Source organism: Cyanistes caeruleus, chromosome 14, assembly GCF_971803275.1.
Source record: "Cyanistes caeruleus chromosome 14, bCyaCae1.hap1.1, whole genome shotgun sequence".
NCBI lineage: Eukaryota > Metazoa > Chordata > Aves > Passeriformes > Paridae > Cyanistes > Cyanistes caeruleus.
The window spans coordinates 11,812,447-11,830,681 of record NC_141714.1 but is presented as its reverse complement, the minus strand read 5'-3'; the positions used below and the strand labels follow the sequence as shown (position 1 = coordinate 11,830,681).

The 18,235-nt window shown below is 45.9% G+C and overlaps 1 protein-coding gene and 1 long non-coding RNA gene across 10 annotated transcripts in view; one reads left to right on the top strand and one right to left on the bottom strand.

Moving 5' to 3' along the window:
- IL1RAPL2 (interleukin 1 receptor accessory protein like 2) overlaps nucleotides 1–3,153 on the bottom strand; it is a 366,669-nt gene extending 363,516 nt beyond the window's left edge. Inside the window, exon 1 of one of the 9 annotated variants that reach the window (XM_086850187.1) lies at nucleotides 2,835–3,153. The gene's annotated coding sequence lies outside the window, so the exon portion shown is untranslated. Of the gene's footprint in view, nucleotides 1–175; nucleotides 307–1,442; nucleotides 1,546–1,567; nucleotides 1,604–2,015; nucleotides 2,716–2,834 lie in introns of those variants that run through there. The other 8 variants (XM_086850195.1, XM_086850200.1, XM_023926161.2 and 5 more) reach the window with 8 other exon arrangements.
- LOC147650559 (uncharacterized) lies at nucleotides 1,214–5,544 on the top strand. Its single transcript, XR_015276191.1, has 3 exons — nucleotides 1,214–1,293; nucleotides 4,672–4,724; nucleotides 5,458–5,544. It is a non-coding gene; the product is annotated as an uncharacterized LOC147650559 (long non-coding RNA).
- Nucleotides 5,545–18,235: the final 12,691 nt, after the last annotated feature.

Sequence of the window (18,235 nt, the reverse complement as noted above, 5' to 3'; positions counted from 1 at the left end):
TCCTTGCTCTCCAGCAGCCTATCTGCATCTCTGCTGGGCTCCTCACACACACACTGCCTCCAGCAGCCTGACACCTCCAGACAAACCCACTCCTAAACCCTCCATGGCTCAACTTATCCCACAGTGGCACAGCACAACACCCACAACATCCTGAGACCAGCAAGTGTCTTCCTACCTCCACTTCCACACTCCTCTGCAGCCCCATCCAGGCTTAAGGCTGCCAAGTCCAGCTTCTGAGGTCCAAGCCTCCAGCCCCCATCAAACCAGGAATCTTCCTCCTCCTTCTCCCACGCCACCAATCCCTGCCTGACCAGAAGTTATCTGTGCCACAAGAACAGCCCTTCTGCTGAGCTCACCTTCACCAGCCTATGAATCCCTCCTGACCCTTTCAGGCTCTTTTTTGATCTGACTTCTATTTGGAGAGTGGTCAGTCCCTGTCCCCTCCTCCCCTGCTAGTTTCCAACAGCTTCAGCTACTGCACTGCTTCGAAGTGCAGCCACCAGATTGGCAGCTCTGAAAATTAAAAGGCTTTCCATTGCTCTGCGAGATACAGAGCAGTTCAGACAACGCTGGCTGATGCCATTCGTGCACTGAGGCTCCAGCAATTGTGTGGCATCCACTAAAATGGACTCATGCTGGCTAAGAACATTAATGTGGCACACCTGGCCTTCCATCCTACCTCTTGTGCAAATCTTACTCTATTTTCCCTCCACCCCGTTTAACTGCTAAAGCATCAATAACCAAACAAGTTGAAGACAAACCTCCTATGAGCTCCCAGGTACTGTGAATGGGAAAAGGTGCTCTGCAGAGAATTCTTAAGCCTTACAAATGGAACAAAGATTCATCCCTTTCTCCTGTGCTCGCCTGCAGCCCAAGTGGGTGGGTGAGTATAAAGAAGTCTTGCTGTCAGCTAACAACCCTGAACGCTCCCACCTGACCACCCCTCCCCAGTACCAAAGCAAGCAGTGCATGCACACCCACACCCACAGGATATGTGCTTTCTACCCTTGGTCACCAGCTAGAAAGCTTCAGTTCAGGAGAGGAAGGTCTCCCCTCGCAGACTCGGATCTGGAGCACGCTGGAGGTGCAAGCTGCTGCCTAGCAACAGAAGCACTCTGCAGGGAGGCCGGCCCAAGCCCCCGTCCTCCCGCTGCAAGAGGGATCCTGTGCCCAGAGAAACATCCTCAGAAGGATGCGAACCCGAGTAATTTCTCAGAAAGCCATCCTGCACATCGCCAGCTACAACCCCTGGTAAATCACACACTCGCTCCTGAAGACCACTGCCTGCGCCTGGTGAGCCGCCAGAACTCCACTTCTCATGCTCACTGCACATGCATTACACCCCAAAATCCCAAAGCCCTGCGTGTCCCACTACCTCCTCTGCAGTCACTCCATTGCAAAGCGAGCGATTGTCTCTCTCTCGCCTCCCACCCCAGACTTACCTCCTGCCTCGGGTCTGGCACGAGCAAAGCCCTGCAGACACCAGGTCCCCACTTGGTGGGGAAGCGAGCCCACTCCTGCCTCCGTGGGAACCTCCTTCACTACACAGCAGCAGGGCAGGACTCACCTGCTCTCACGGACACCACAGAAAGCCAGGCAGCTGCAGAGGTTTAACCCTGAGGAGAATCAGCATCCCCTTTTTGCAGCGTTTAGGGCGAATGAGAGCCTGTCTCGGGGTGAATGCAGCAGCCACACACACACAGCACCTGGGCACCGCCACACTGCCCTTCCCCGCAGCCCTCCCTCACCACTAACAGCTCCTGAAAAAATCTAAAATCTGAAACCTCAAATCTACCTGCACCCTGGTACTAATATTGTAACATCCAAAAACCTCACACAGACGCTAAAAATGTTATTGTTTTTTAAATAACCAGGATTAAAACCAAGAGAGTATAAACGCTGCCGAGGAGCACTGGGAAGTGCTGGCTCCTGCCACAATGGGCTTTCCCCCACGGTACAAACCCAAGTTAGATTGTTAACCCAACAGGCGCAGAAATTGCCAAAAGTACACAGACCTTACTACAACTTTGAAAAACCGCAGCTTACAACATTTTCCACGAGAAACTTTTGATTCTTTGAGTCCTAGCAGAGACAACAGTCCAGGGACAGGCTCTCTGCAAACAGACGCTGAATCCAAGCCGCTTCAGAAATGTTTGGTGCCCCTCAGCAGATTTCCATCAGATTCCGAAGGAAACCAGAGCAGCTTTATTGTCACGGAACTTTCAGAGGTTTCAAGTCCCACTGTTCAACACCCACCGCGGTACCTGAGAGCAGCCAAGCCTCCAAAGCACCGGCTCCACTTCAACAGACTGCACCGCGCTGCAACATCCCAAAAGGCGACTCCTCTAGTGTTTTTATTTTAAATCCCCGGCAGCAACACTTTTCCCGAGAAGCCCCACAGGCGTTCGCGAGGCTGAGTGACCCTCGGTACCAACCGAGACACCCGCTTCGTGACAGAAAGCATTCCCGGAGCTTGCAACAGCAGCAGGGCTCGGTGCAGGGAGCGGCGGAGCGGCCGCGCCGCTACGGACGGATCCGGCTCCGAGCATCCGCTCCGAGACCGGCGGCGCCGGGCCGGGGAGCCGGAGCTGCGGCGGTCCCTGCCCGGAGCCGCTCGGGAGCGCCGCGGCACCAGCGGGACCCCGGCGTCCCTCCGCCCGTCCCGGAGCTGCGGGAGGGACGAGGCAGCGGCCGCAGCTCAGCCCCGTCCCACGCGCGGCGGCGCGAGGAGGGACGAACTTTTCTTTTTCCGACGGATTTTTTTTTTCTTTTTTCTTTTTCTTTTTTAATGAAAAAAGGGAAGTGCCGGGAGAAGCGCCGCGCGCAGGACTCACCTCCAACAGCAGCTCCCCTCTACGGCTCCGTGCCGGCGGGCTGCGGGCGTCCGCCGCCGCGCAGGCAGCGGGAGGGCGGCAGTGCGGCGGGCGGTCCCGGTCCGTGAGCGCGGTCCGTGAGCGCGGTCCGTGTCCCCGGCCGTGTCCGGGTCCGTGTGCCCCGAACGCGTCCCCAGCCCGTGTTCCCGGCCGTGTCCCGGTCCCTGTGCCCGGTCCGCGTCCCCAGCCCCCCCGCAGTGTCCCGTTCCGTGTCCGGTCCGTGTCCCGTTCCGTGTCCGGTCCGTGTCCGGTCCGTGTCCGGTCCGTGCGGTCGCTGCGCGGGGCGCGGAGCGGGCCGGGACCCACGGCCCCGCGCGCGCCAGGTGCGCCCGCCCGCGCCGCCAGAGCAGCAGCGCCCCCTGGCGGCCGCGCCTCGGCCCTGCAGCCCCGGCCCGGCACCGCCGCGGGACCAGGACCGCCCCGGACCGCCCTGCCACGCCCCGGAACCGCCCTGCCCGGGACCGCCCTGCCACGCCCCGGACCGCCCTGCCACGCCCCGGAACCGCCCTGCCACTCCCCGGAACCGCCCTGCCACGCCCCGGAACCGCCACGCCCTGGGACCGCCCTGCCACGCCCCGGGACCGCCCCGCCCGGGACCGCCAGGCCCCGTCCCGCCGAGGGTAAGCAGCCCCCAGAGCCCCGCCAGACACCCCCAGGGAACGGACCGGCAAGGCACCCGTGCGGCCGCGCACGTGGCTCCGGTCTCGGCACAGGCTGTGGCCAGGGGATAGATGGATGGATGGATGGATGGATGGATGGATGATGGATGGATGGATGGATGGATGGATGGATGATGGATGGATGGATGGATGGATGGATGATGGATGGATGGATGGATGGATGGATGGATGATGGATGGATGGATGGATGGATGGATGGATGGATGGATGGATGGATGATGGATGGATGGATGATGGATGGATGGATGGATGATGGATGCATGGATGGATGGATGGATGGATGATGGATGGATGGATGGATGGATGGATGATGGATGGATGGATGATGGATGGATGGATGGATGGATGGATGGATGGATGATGGATGGATGGATGGATGGATGGATGGATGATGGATGGATGGATGATGGATGGATGGATGGATGGATGGATGGATGATGGATGGATGGATGGATGATGGATGGATGGATGGATGGATGGATGCATGGATGGATGGATGGATGGATGATGGATGGATGGATGGATGGATGGATGATGGATGGATGGATGGATGGATGGATGGATGGAGCGGCAGTGAAGGGCTGCGGAGGGGTCGGTGCCTTACCGGGGGATCTGGCGAGGATCGGAACGGGCGGCACCAAACAGCCCCACGCCGGGGCCAGCGCACGCCGGGGCCAGCGCACACCGGGGCCAGCGCCGCGGCTCCCCGAGGGTCTCAGGCGAACGCTGACACTTCGGGAGCATCACCCCGGGCCCTTCGGCCCTGGCCCGGGCGGTGCTGCCCTGGCCTCGGGCTGCCCGCACAACTCGGAGCGGTTTCCCTGCGGACAGAGGGACAGCTCGCCCCAGGGGTTACAGCATCTGTGCTGAACGGACAAACCGCTTCCAAACCCGCTGCGCATATTCACACCATCATTAGCATAAGTTTAACCAGACTGCCTTGAACTGGACCAGGCTAAGTTTTTTCTCCCTAACTCTGCTTCTGTCATGGCACTTCCATGCTTTCCACAGAACGGCAGTGTTATTTTTAGTTTCCCTGTGCTGCTTTTTATTCACTTTTAAATATCTTAGAATAGCTCCATGCAGACTAATCTACTGTGTTTTGCTCATATTCACAGGACATAGTTTTGTCAGGCAACTGAGATGCAGAAAAATCCTGGGACAGATTTCTGTAAGTGCACTTTAGGATTTTACAGTGCCCCTGCTTAGCCTGAGTGATGCTGTGTCGCTGGGTGTGCCATTGTCACTCTTGCACATGACTATTGAGAGGCTGCAAACACTGAGCAGCACAGCAGCGAGAAGCTTAAAACCTAAACACCAGACAGCATCGTCTTCAGGAGACCCTCACCAGTGAAATCAGCATCCCCCCAGCACCCTGCCCTCAAGCCAGAGCAGATGAGAAAAGCCAGATCCTGCTCAGTGGCACACTGCTCACCTCAGCTACGCATCAGCATCTTTGCAATTATTGATGTCAAAGCCAAGAAAACACTCGACTATGCTTTTGGGTCTTTATCACATATGCAAAGCTGACAATTGGAAACACTGTTGTGTTACCTGCAGACAAAGCAAATCTGAACTTGATACCATACAAGGACAACAAAAGTAGCAACATTTTTTGGCATTTCTCTGAGTATAACCATCCTCTAAAGCCTCTGTTGGCTCAAGGAGACAATGTTCAGCCACACTGACCTGCAAGGCCAAGAACAGCCAAACGTGGTGACTTTTCCCAGTCCCAGATGTGGGGAGGACTCAGACACACTCAAGGTATTCACACATACAATAAATGAGCAAAATTATTGTAGAGCAGGACTGTCAAAAAGATCAATAAACATTTTACTGCCTATATAATTCTTTTAACTAATTTGAACGACACAAAATGTTGCCAGGAGACTTTGCTTTTCCAGGTGACATAGACTTCACCAAGACATAACTTTGCTGCAAGTCATAACCTCTGACACTTCAGCTACTCTTTCACTTCTGCTGGAATGATTACAGTGTAAGAGTACTATTTTTTAAATTATTTATCAAGTCACTTACTAAAGTCACTTTTTAGCTGAATTAAAAGATTTAAAGCCTAGAAATAAAACATCTCCTGAATTTTGAAATACACAGTTAGATGAAGCTGTATTTAACGATATTTTGGAATTATACTTCAAATGCATAGATAAAGTGGTATCACTAGACATTCTTCAGCATTTTATACTATGTCAAAAAACATTAATTATTATGGTCACTATAATCATGTATGTATTATTCATTAAAAAATAGGGGAACATATCACTGACTGATAATTTGCTTTTAAAAGTAACTTTGTTTCCCTTATTCTGATGTTTTCTCAGCCTATTGTGGAAAATAATCCATTCTGCAGACAAGAATAATATGCTACACAGCTGTCACTCTTTAGGTAGGAAGGCAAAGAGGAATGTGCTATTCATGCAGTTGAATACAGAGCAGAAGAGATCAGCCTTCAGAGGAACTGTAGGAACAGCTGCCATGCACCAAGCCTTACACTTGTTTCTGATGTTCCACTAAAGAAGTACAGACCTTCTTTGACCTTTGTTTTTGACCTTTATTTTTGTTGTTGTTTTTTCATGTCTGGTAAAGCAGGTCAGGGACCCCAGCTAAGACCTCCCAGGTGCACAGTGCTGTAGAGACACTGCAAGAAGAGAGAGTTGACCTTGATAAAAATGGGAGAGAGAAAAATTATTCCCACTGTCATATCTGTCCATGCTAGGAAGGGATGACCAAAAAGACCAGTAAATGTGAGCAATGCCAAGCAGTGTATCTGTGAAGAGCCAGGAACCAAATGCATCATTGCAAACCCCTTTTAGTTCTCCAATCCTTCATTAGTAAATTTCTCCATTTTTTTTTTTGCCATCCAAATTATTTAATAGTGTAATCTAGAGCTTTAACTCAGTATCAGAGAATTCAGTGAAAAGAATTGTTTTCTACTGACTCCAGTTAGCTTTAAAAGAGTCAGGTAGACTTTCTTAATTTTTATCAATCTATATGTGGACTCACTCACGTCCATTACAATTAGATTGTAGCCAAACATCCTTGTCTGACAGCCACCAGCTGAGGCTGCTCTCCCAGCTGCTCTTTTCTCACCTCTCAAAGACTGATGGATCTGCTGCTTTAGTGTGTTGCACTCTGTTCCTCTTCAGTCAAATAGGAAAGGTTTGGTTTGACTTTACACAGCAGAAATTGAAGAGGTTCCACATGAGCAGCTTGCTGGGGTACAGTGAGCAGCCTCCAGCAGGAAGCAGGTCATTTAGGAGACATTTATGTTGCCCTTATGAAGCCTACCACTAACACAGCTACTTCCAGAAGTAGTTGTGTTACTTCCTCTATGCTATGATCAGGAGAGCCCCAGCCTTGCCATGAACCTCTGCTTCTGAGTCCAAATAACTCACATCTTTCTTGCCTGAATGGGAAGATGACAGGATGAAAGGATTTATAGCTGTGTGAAGTTACATTTATTGACTTTATGTCGAGTCTTTCATATGTAGCAGCACAGATTCAGGTCTGATCTTTGGGAAATATGGCCACATGTGTATGTGTGTGTGTATGTTCCTGCTGAGAAGACACCCTGTGCTGACCACCATAAGCAAGAGGAAATAAGGCTGAAAGCTAAGTCCATCTCTGGAAACACCAACAGCTCTTCCCAGCCATTCATTTCAGCAGTGATGCAAAGCTGATAGATGACCCTGCTGCAGGTGGGCACAAGCATCCAGCCTGCCTCAGCCCAGGTGAAAGCTGCAGGTCTGCAGGGCTCCAGGACATCACCCAGGCTGTCTCCACTATCTCCAGCCCCTCTGTGTCAGGCTGCCCAGGGCCCTGGGCTCTGCCAGCAGCACCCACAGCCCTGGAGCAGGGAGAGGTGGAAGTGCTGAGCCACAAGGAGGGGAGATGCTGATGCTGCAGCAGCAGAGCACAGGAGGGAGCTCATCACAGAGGGACTTGGCAGGGCTGTGTTTACACGGGACAAAAGCCAAAGCAAAGAGCGCCTGTTGTGCAGGGAATGAGGGGGACATCAACAGCCAGATAACACTGGATGAGGGATTAGCTACAGGAAGGAATAAACTGACGAGGAAAGAATCCTGCCTGGCTGGTAGCAGCCATGATTCTGATGACCACTTTTCGGGAGACAAACACAGAGCTGAGTAGTAACATATTTCCCATTCAGCTCTGCAAAGAGGGATTATTAATAGAGTGCCAATTCCCTTCGGTTGGAGGGACTCACACAATAATGTCACTGCTGCTGACTGAAGTTGCACACATAGAGTATAAAGCAGCAGTAAATGCCAAGATTTCAAAATTCATTTTGCATCTGACATTCTCCTGGGTTATTTCAAGAGAAAGATAAATTCAGTATCTTCCAAGCAGTAATCTTATTTGATACGAACAACATACACAAGTAGTTAAGTTTGGAATAGGGTAACTTTCTCACTTTTATGCTTGAAAGCTGAAGATAAAATTATTAAGCATTTTGCATGTACAGAGAGTAAGAAGAGTAACTGCTCTGCATAGGTGTATGGATGGGAAAATAAGAATTTGCTTCCCCAAAGAATAACACGACAGCTTTACAGCACAGGTAACATCTTCCTGCACTAGGCATTATATTTCTGTAAAAGTAAAAAGATATAACATATTGACTATTTACCTGTTTCTCTTGACTGGCCAACTGCAGAAAGGGAATCACTTCTTGGGATTAATTAAAATCAGACACAAATCCTAACTTTGCCTTAATCCAGCAAACAGTTTGCCAGGGAAACTAATCAAATAGGGAGCCTTTTTTTATGTGCAGAACAGTTTGTGGAGCAGAAATGTAAAATCCACTACATTAAAAGATAGTGAAAATATGCTTCTATTTGCCATTGGGAATTTCTCAGGCAAGATGAAGACAAATGCTGCCTTTGCCTGTTTATTTCACGTTTTGGTGGGAGAACCAATAATCAGCTGAAAAAACATGGGGAGGAGTAAAAATAATAAGCACACACAAACTCTTGTACTGGTGATTTCTGTCCTCTGGATGGGATACAGCTACACAATCAGATCAGCAGTTCTGGGACTTCTGGTGAATACCAACAACATCCTAAAGCCCATCAGCACCTAGCAATATAAAAGTCCTCCATCAGCTCCTTGTTTCTCCTCCCTTCATCCCCTTTCTCATTGTGCTGATCTACCAGCACAACTGTGATTGGCAGAGACAGAGCTACAGAGACAAAATGCAAGCTGAGCTTCTCCTAACCTCTTGTGGGGCTGAGAGAAGCTAATCAATGTTGTATTCACTGGTATTCCAGAGATCATTTTTGCTTGTATCTAATCATAATTGCAGAAGTCCCACTGCAATACAGAGTTTGGCAAACTCATCTTGGAGCAGCTAATTTGGTGCAAACTTAGATTATATTTTAACTTCAAGGATGAGAAATTACTGAGATGATGACAAGCATGGTTGGTTTTAGATGCCACAAACTGAGGAAAAAGAGGTAAGCTACCTAAAATGATCTCATCATACTTTGTTCTCATAAATGCAAATTAGTGCAAGTAGATAGTATGAAAATCCTAGTTTAAAAAGTAGAAGGAAATAAAACCTAGAAATCACCAAATACTGATCTATGTTTTTCTGTTACAGATTTCTTTTCCCCTGTCCATTTTTTGCTAAAAATTAATACAGCTTTTTTTTCTTTTTTTTCTTCTTTTTTTTTTTCTTCTTTGTGTTTGAAGCACACAACAGAAGTTTTAGATCTGGTTGTAAAAATTGTCCTATTTTGCATTTCTGTTCTACCCAGATTATCAAATTTCAGGCTGCAGAACAGAGCAAATCATAAGTGTGAAAGGAAGATTACGATAAATGGTCTGAAACTCTGGACTGATGGCACAAAAGCCTAAATTACTTTTCTAGACAGAAGTTACAAGTATTTAGGATAGCTTATATTTGGTTGAATAATGGATTTTTCCAGGTCATGTGACAAAAGGAGAAGAAAAATATTGTCTCAGATGAAAATGAAATGGAGTTTCAGGGTAAGGGTGGTATGTGGTAAAAATAATGATCAGCTTTAAGTGTAGTTTCACATCCTTGCTCACAGACAGATAAATTGTGTGTTAAACCTACATATCTCAATCCCATAGTGAACAGGTGTCTCTTTTTGAAGTTGACCAGCTCCATTACTAAAATGTGAACTTCAAGGTTAAATTCTACAGCCTGATTCTTTCGCTTCCCAAGAAGACAACTGGGTTTTGACTCAAGCAGAAGCACCAGGCTGGCCTGCCATGTAGGAGAGGAGAATTTCCCGTTCCCAGCTATGCCTCAGGAGGGTTCTCCCTGGCCCTGCACACCCCCGAGGGCTGCCAGGGAGCACCGAGCAGCCAGGCAGGTCAAATGAGCCGTGGTGAGCCCCTGGCACAGCTCCTGCCACGCTCCAGCTGTGGAGGGATGGAGCCAGAGCTGCAGGAGCCTGGCTTGGCTCCTCTCAGAACATCTTCTGAGGCCATGGCAAAGGGGCTCCTCCCAAGACCCCTTCTCAAGCCCTCACTTCACCGTGAGGGTAAAGATCCTCGAGCTTTTATGCAGCAGAGTTTGGCAGAAAAGACATTGCTTTGTTTTTCTAGGTGCAGAAAGATGTAGAAATACTTTTGGCAAGACAAAGGTGCTCTGTATTTGCACACCTGCACATCCACCCATTCACCTGGCAGGCTGCTCCAGCATGACCTGTTCAAGTGGTCCTCCAATTCAGCCCATCAGTAATTCAATTCTGGTGTCAGTGTTTCAATGTTTCTTTAAGCATCAGTGAGCATGTCCTATAAACAAGATGAGCTTTTAAAAAAGGAATTTAAAATTCCTTAAAATCTTAAAAAAGATTTTAAGAAAGGAGTCCAATATACTGGTAGCAGTCAAATACATTTTTGGTAGCTAAAATATATTTTTTATAGCCTTACCTGTTTTAATGCCTGCTAATAAACTCTTTTCAGGATGTTTGTTTTCAGGCTTTGTCATCCTCAGTTGTCCATACATTTCAAGGCACTGAATTACCCTCTCCCAGTACATCTCAAAGAGAAACAGCTATGGAAATAAAAGGATATAATTTAATTTCAGACTCAAAGACTAAACAGTGGTGGTGTGGTTTTTCTCACTATGCTTCAGCCAGTCCTGCCCTCCAAACTGCCAGTGAATCCATTTCTTCAAAAACAACATATTATCAAAGAGAAAAAACTAAAACAAGTCAGTGCAACTGGAGCTAATGGCTTTAAAAACACCTTTGATTGCCAATGCTTTTGGCTTGTGATAACATGGTAATATTCTAAAATTGGCTTGAATTTCTATATGAAGCTGTTAAGTGTATTTCAGACTTGAATATTTCTTTCCTAGGTAAAAATGCCATTACTTGGAAATCCAAAGCACATTACAGCTACACCCTGTCGTAAAGGAAACAAAACATGCATGCTGAAACTACTTGCTTAATTTCTGTTTTGAGTATTAATATTCCTTGTCAGAAAACAGGTGGAAAACAAGCACACAGACATCTCCTCTTCAGGCAGGCACATATTGCTTGTGCTCTCCAGCTTCCACCTCCATCAAACCTCCAGTGTGCAGCTTCCATTGAACTTCCCAGGGCCAGGGGCACCTCTTGTATTTCCAAAATAAAGAAAGTGCAGTTTGGAAAACAACGCACAGCACCAGCTGGCCAAGCAGAGCAGACATGTCAGCTGTCTTGGAATTTAAATAAGCACACCTTTGGAGAGGGCAGATCAGAGGCAGACTCAGCCTGACTAGAAGAATCACAGCACTGACTTCAAGCGCTTCATAGGCTCCAAAGAAACCCCCTCTGAGGTGTAAACCCAACAGTCTGAAACCTTCTGAGAGGTCCCAAGACTTAAGAAAAGGGCAGGAGCTGGGAAACAGAGCTCCTTGCTGAGCTAGGGAACAACGTGAAGAAGAGTCAAACAGCAGTGTGAAATGGTAGGTGAGGGAAATCTGATAAAAACAGCTGAAAAGCAAAGCACAGGTTACATCCTGGTGGAGAAAACCTGGCCAGCATCTCTCATGACCACGAGAGGGGGAGTAGAAGCAGATTAGGTGTAAAACTGAGAGAAAATCATGCTTTTTTGGGGGGATTCTGGGAGTTCAGCATACTTAGAGAGGTTGTTCATGATAAGCCCTCAGGTTGCAGGAGCTGCTCAAACACCCCACCTCATGCAATAAACCCAACAACACTTCTCTGGAGGGATGAGGACAGACCTGGCCAAAGCCTGAACTCTGCTAACACCAAGGGAAACACAGAGAGTGCATGTGAGGGGAAATGGGAAGAGGGGCAGGAAAAGGATCACAGGAAGCACCATATTATTAGAGATGCTGTAGGAATGTCAGTGTAAAGGCCAGTACCACAATACATTCAAAAGCACCAGTCTAACTTGAAAGCTGCAGATTGATTGAAGCACATTTCAAGTCCAGTACCCTTCCTAAATCCTTGGACTCAGTGTTTCAGCTTGTCAATGCTTTTCCTATTGAGGGTACCCTGGGTGTCACTGTCATTCCCCCATTCCTGAGAGAGGGACTCAGACTGTGTCATGGTCTCTGGAGGCATCAGAGATCACTGAATCATGTCCTTCCTAGAGTAATCAGAACCAGAAATATATATATATAGAAATAATACCTTCTGCAGTGAAGAGGGAAGGCAATTCTTGAGCAATCCTCAGTTTATAGGGGCAACTTTTCCACTGCTCCTCTGACAGAGCTTAACATTCCTTCTTCTGCCATATTGTCCCCACAAATCTGGTGCAGCTACAGCAGAAGAAGTAATCCACTAAGGGTGATGAATGCAATATATGATGCCCTCAAAAAGTTCTTAAATCAAGGTTTCTGAAAAATAAAATTATAGAGCAAGAATCAACGTTCAAGGGCAGTCAATCAGATGTCTGAATTATGTCCTGCCTTTAAAATATACAGCAGATAACAGTTTTTAAATAGTCCATGTAAAAGCTTCTATGTGTACTGTACCTTGACATTAAGTCCTCACTGAAGTACTTACCTTCAGGATTCTCCCCATTTATTGGTCCTTTTTCTGCTGCAAAATAACCACGGCAGCTGCTCCAGAATGTAAAAAGAAAAAAAAAAATGCAGACAAATTATTTACTGCCAGACTCCAAGTGAGGAAAAGGGCACACACCCATCACTGCAGGCAAGCAACAAGCAAGGAAAAATGACTGAGCAACAGAGGGGAGGCAAGAGGGAAAAGGTGTGGGCTGGGCAGGGAGTTAGTACCTGATAACTCATTAATGTGTGTACATGGCCAGTCTAACATCAGGGAGGCTGTTACAGGATTGCAGTGGAATTATATCCAGGCAGAAGAGGCCATTAGCTTCAAATAACTACTTATTTATCCTTTTCAGTAAAAAACAGCAAACTCTGAGCTCACAAAGCACGAAGGAAAATATTGTAGATACATAACAAAGTGTCAGAAGAACCTCAAAAAGCGGCAATCAATTGCTTTTAGGTCCAAAGATTTTCCCTAATTATTGCCTCTGGATTTACATTAGAGCTTCATTCTTACTGACACATTACTTTATGGAATTCTCACATACCTGCCATTCTGCACACCCAGAACTGAGGCTGCTCCCTCTTATTAGTGATCATTTGTGGGCAGGCTGAAAATAGTTTCCCTTTGCCTGCTACATGCAGATCACTTCCATTTTTTCCCAGGAATTCCACTCTTGGCAAATTCTTCAGTTCTTGGCTAAACCCAAGCCAAGATCACTAGTCAGTTTTGAATATGTGAGCACTGCAGAGCTGGGCCATTTCTGAATGAAATTGTCTCTGAGAAGCACTGAGATGCCCTAACAAATAGCAGCACCCTCAGGTCTTACCTGTGCTGCCATGAGTCAGGTTAGGGCACACCTTGGTTATTCATTAAAGTGAAATTTTGAGCTGTTGTGTAGCAATATAGGAAAAAGGAAATCTCTCTACAGAAAAGTATCCAGGAGCCACATCAGTACTGCTGGGAGCCTGCTCAGGCAGGAGGGGAAATTCCTGGGGAGCCATTTCAGCCTGCCCAGGACAAGGCTGCATCTTCCCAGTGTCCTTGGATGTGAGCATCCAGCCTGCAGCAAACCCACAGTACAGGAAGGCTGACCCTCACTCCCAAGGGCAGGGGTCTCTCAGATCCCTCCTCCAGTCTCTTCCAGAGCCATTTGCTCACCCTGCACCCACTGTCCAGCCCAGACTGCAAACACTGCTCTGCTCCTGCTCTGGAAATATCTTCTCCAACTCTGGCAGTCCAGCCGGGTGAGGAAAAGCAGATTTGGTGCCTTAGCGTGTTACCTCATGTTTTGCAGTAAGAAATTTAGATTGCATATATCCAATTAATGGAAAACACAGATAAACAAAAACAGATTGGTTATTTCAATTATGTGCACAGTGCCTGCAGGGTTACAATTAAAAAAAAAAAGAAAGATAACAGTCAAAATGGGTAAAAATATGCAGAACACAATCTGCAGCTTACCTAGATGACGATTAAAAACACCTCTCTACCAACTGTGAAATGAGGGAGGTTATTCTCAGCAAATGAGTGTAATACAAAGTTTTTTAGCTGTCTGTAAATAACATTTACCTGGTGCAGCTTTACATAATTAAATAACTTCTTTATGAGTATTGCACAGACCCATCTTCGTAGAGAGGGAATAACTTGTCTAAAATAGAGACAGAGAAGGAAGGAAAGCAGAAGTTCTCTATTAATTTATTTAAATTTCTCCCAGAGGCAATTTCTCCAAATTTCATGAAGTCAAGCATCTGCTTTCCTTGCATCTTAACTTACTGAAAGAAGCATTACCTGCAGAAATAATCCTCTCTCTAAGCAGCTTAACAAGTTTGTGTAAATGTTTGAGCTACTGTAAAGAGGCAAGAAAGTAATTTCATATCCTATTCAGAAAGGTAAACAATTTTCTTGTTATTTTGAGTCCCCCCACTATTCGCACTACCAGATGGATTAGATGAATATTCTGTGGAATGGCTTTTCTGGGTGACATGACTCATGTGTTGCAAAAGGTTCAAAACTACGAGTTCTGAAAACTGGCTTCCAATTCAGTGATTTTAATAATTAGGTGCAAACCCAAGTCCTTTGAATGACTTAATTTGTATTTAGTAAGAATGTTAGTGAGACCAATTATCAAAATTCACTGTTCAGCTCCATTTGAATGCTAAAAATGCCAGCACTTGGAACTCCCTGGCTCCTCCCCTGTGTAAACTAGCTGTTTGTAAAACAAACACCAGAGTTATTTCTGTTGTCTTCTGTATTCAATAGATGCCCATGGAACATTGTACCATGGTACAGAGAAGGATTGGTTGAGCTATCTGACATTTTACCTTCCTCCTCTTCATCTGGTCCTTTTCCTAAGCACCTTTGGGACAATTAGCCCCTAAAAAAAGAAAGTAAAAAGCTAAAAAAATTAGCTTTTCATTCAGAGGTCTCAATGGGACTGAAGACATCTCATTGACCAAAGTTTATCTCTACAATAGCTTTAGAAGTAAGCACTCCACTCGTATTGCAGTTAGATTCTTCACTCAAAATAAGACAGAGGACCAAGTTCTTTACTGGTTTAAACATAGATTTCAGTGACTGCATCAGAAATCTCCAGAGACAGAAAGATTCTCTTTTATTGCATCCATCCAAAACCTGAGAAAACAAATTTTTTGTCTTATCAAGTGCCCAGGTATTCCTGTAAAGCTGTGCAGTGATCATCACCTCAGACTTAATTGTATTAATGGGATGAAGTTAAACTGCTAGATAACAGTGAGTATCACTGGATCATCATTTGCATTTTCTCAGCCACAAAGACATTGTGTGACTGGAAATAACTTAGTACCAAACACTCCAAGAAAAAATTCACCAGATGTGTTAATGGTTTTAACCCACAGAATGAAGATTCAGAAACAAGGTTTAGTTAGGCACAATCTCCTCTGATATAATGAGTAAAATATTTGCTATATCATAACAAAACAGGGAGCTTGCTTTCTTAAGATAGCTGATTCCAAGGAAAGTATAAAAATCAATTGTGAATTCAGTATTTCTGAGCCTGCACAGTCATTTCAGAACACGTGGTTCAACAAAGCTCATGCACCTTAACCCTAAACTACATTTTATAAGATTTTCAAAACAAACTACTTGCTCCTGAAACACAGCCACCTCTGATTCCTAGCTAAAAGATGAAGTTAAATTCCTTTTAAATTAACCGAATAGCTGTAATAAGAGTGGTGATTAAAAAACTCACCAGTTCTGTATTTAAGGGTATCTTATAACAACACAGCATCTTGTGGAATTGAGATTTACAGATTAAGTTTTGCACTGCATAAAAATAACTCATTTATCAATTTCAAGCTTGTCACCTTTGAGTTTCCTTGGGCATTCCTTTCATACACTGCAAACATGCAGTGAGGAATAGCCCTGCTGACCTTCTCTGTGACATTCATTATTATACATCCTTCCATCATACTTTTGTTTATTAGTCTATTCTGAGAATTAAATGGGTTTTATTTTGCTTAATATTGTCTCAAATCAAAGCCTCCTTATGCCTGTTTCAGTTGCCCTTTTTTGCTCCCTCCCACTTCCAGCATAGCCTTTTTTGAAAGAAGATGATTTTGCATCCATTTCTCCAGCTGTAAATGATCATTAATAAGGAGGATGGAAGAAGGAATATAGTAAGCAGGGAGGTTGCTTAATTAATATTATTAATATTTATTTCATGCTGGTATCTAGAGGCATCAGCTGAGCCACAGTCCTGTTGTGATAAGCTACACAGCCTTGTAGTACATGACAGTCCTTGCCCAAAGGATTGCATCATGTGGGATGCAGGATTCTTGGAGAAGGAGAATTCCTAGTGCAAGTTTACTTGTCTAATGCAAACTCATCACCTTTTGACGTCCCAGCAGATGCAGCCTGCACTCGGTGAGAGCAAGGTGTGTGCTTGATAATGAGAGCACTTCCATTTCATCCTCTGCAAAGGGAGATGATCCCTGCTGTCACAGGTCTCTGTGAAACATTTGCCATGAAGCTACAAACAAGCCCTTCACAGCATCTGCACAAATTAGGCCATCAAATACCAGAGAACTCCAGTGCTGGCAGTAGGGAGGGGTAGAAAAGCTCAGTACTCCAGGGAGAAGCCTGCCTGCTGAGCAGTCATGGAGAAGACAAGCACAGACCCTGTGTCACATGTAGCCATCATTTTAAAGCATGAAGCATTCCACTGACCAAAATCACTCCAATCCAGGCCCTAGGGAGAACACATTAGGTATTAAATGGCCCATTTCCAGAAAATTTAAGAGGTTATATTGACAGTGTCATCAAGCAGAGAACATTTCAAAAATATCAAGGAGATAAATAAAAGATATGAATCTCAATTATAACGTAAAAATTGAAACACCTGATTGACTTGGACATGAAACCTGATGCTCACAACCTCTGCTGCCTTGTGACTGCCAGGACAAGCCTGTAAAGTCAGTGCCTGAGCTCATCCCTCTCCTCCCACCTGGCAGAGGGTTCCTGCTTTGCATCTTGCCACCTCTCTCCTCCTAAGCCAGCTCTCTTGCCCAGTGCCACAGGGCTGCCTCTGGTTCCCCTCCCTGCTCGGTGCTGGAGAGCCTGCAAGTGGACAGGCACGTTTGTTTGCCTGCATTTTTCTGCTGGAGGCTGTGTGAAATGGCCGGGTCAGCAGAGGAAAAGGCAGGATGTTCGCTAAATAGGCATGAAGGTGTCTCCACAGCAGCTCTGCTCATTGTGTACGTGATCTTTTCAGCAGGAAAAACAGGAGAAGGTCAAAAAGGATCATGTAAAAGTAGACAAACATCTTCACCAGTGCACAAGTGCCAGTCCACAAGCACCCTTGTCCTTGGAGTACATTTGGGGAAACACAAAAGCAGGCAGGGGACAAGAGCAGAAACACAGCTGGGGGAGCTCCTTGAGGCATTAAAGGACTCTAGTCAGACCTTGATTATTTGTCTTGAATTAAAGGCATAATATTAACTAGTCACTTACCCAAGGTGCAGGCAAGAATAGGGAATAAAGAATTTTTACCAGTTCCAACAAGCTCATATCTTATGCCAAATTTTCTTTCATGATTAAGGAAGAAGTTTTACCTTGCTTCCTAAGTAGGTCAGCAGTTCACAATGATTTCAGTGATGACAATGCCTGGGTTATTCAAGGATATTTCTCTTACCCCATGCCCAGCCCTTTCTAACTATTTTTCTGATTTTGGGCGCGTCAGTCTCCTTCATCTGCCTGTTTTATACCACAGGCTTATTTTTAATTATGAAATAGCAGGTGGGTTTGAACACACAGTGAGAAATGGAACATAGGTGACTGCACAGCTACAGGTAACAATAATTCCTGCAGTGTTTCAAGATGAACAGGGCTTAATATGGTTTTAACACAATTAGCCCATCATAAATTTGTCAGATTCTTCATCTTTTACTTGCATTTCCCATGACACAGCCAAATCTACCACACACACCATCAAAAGCAGCAGTACGAGACATATTTATCCGACATTTCAAAATTGATAATAAGTTTTAAAAATCCCAGCTTCCTGTAGTCTTTGGGAGTTAGAAAGGACAGAGAAACAGCTGAATAGGAGCTGTGTTTGAGCTAAGAAAAAGACATGGCACTGCAGTAAATTCTGGTTTAGAACAAATGC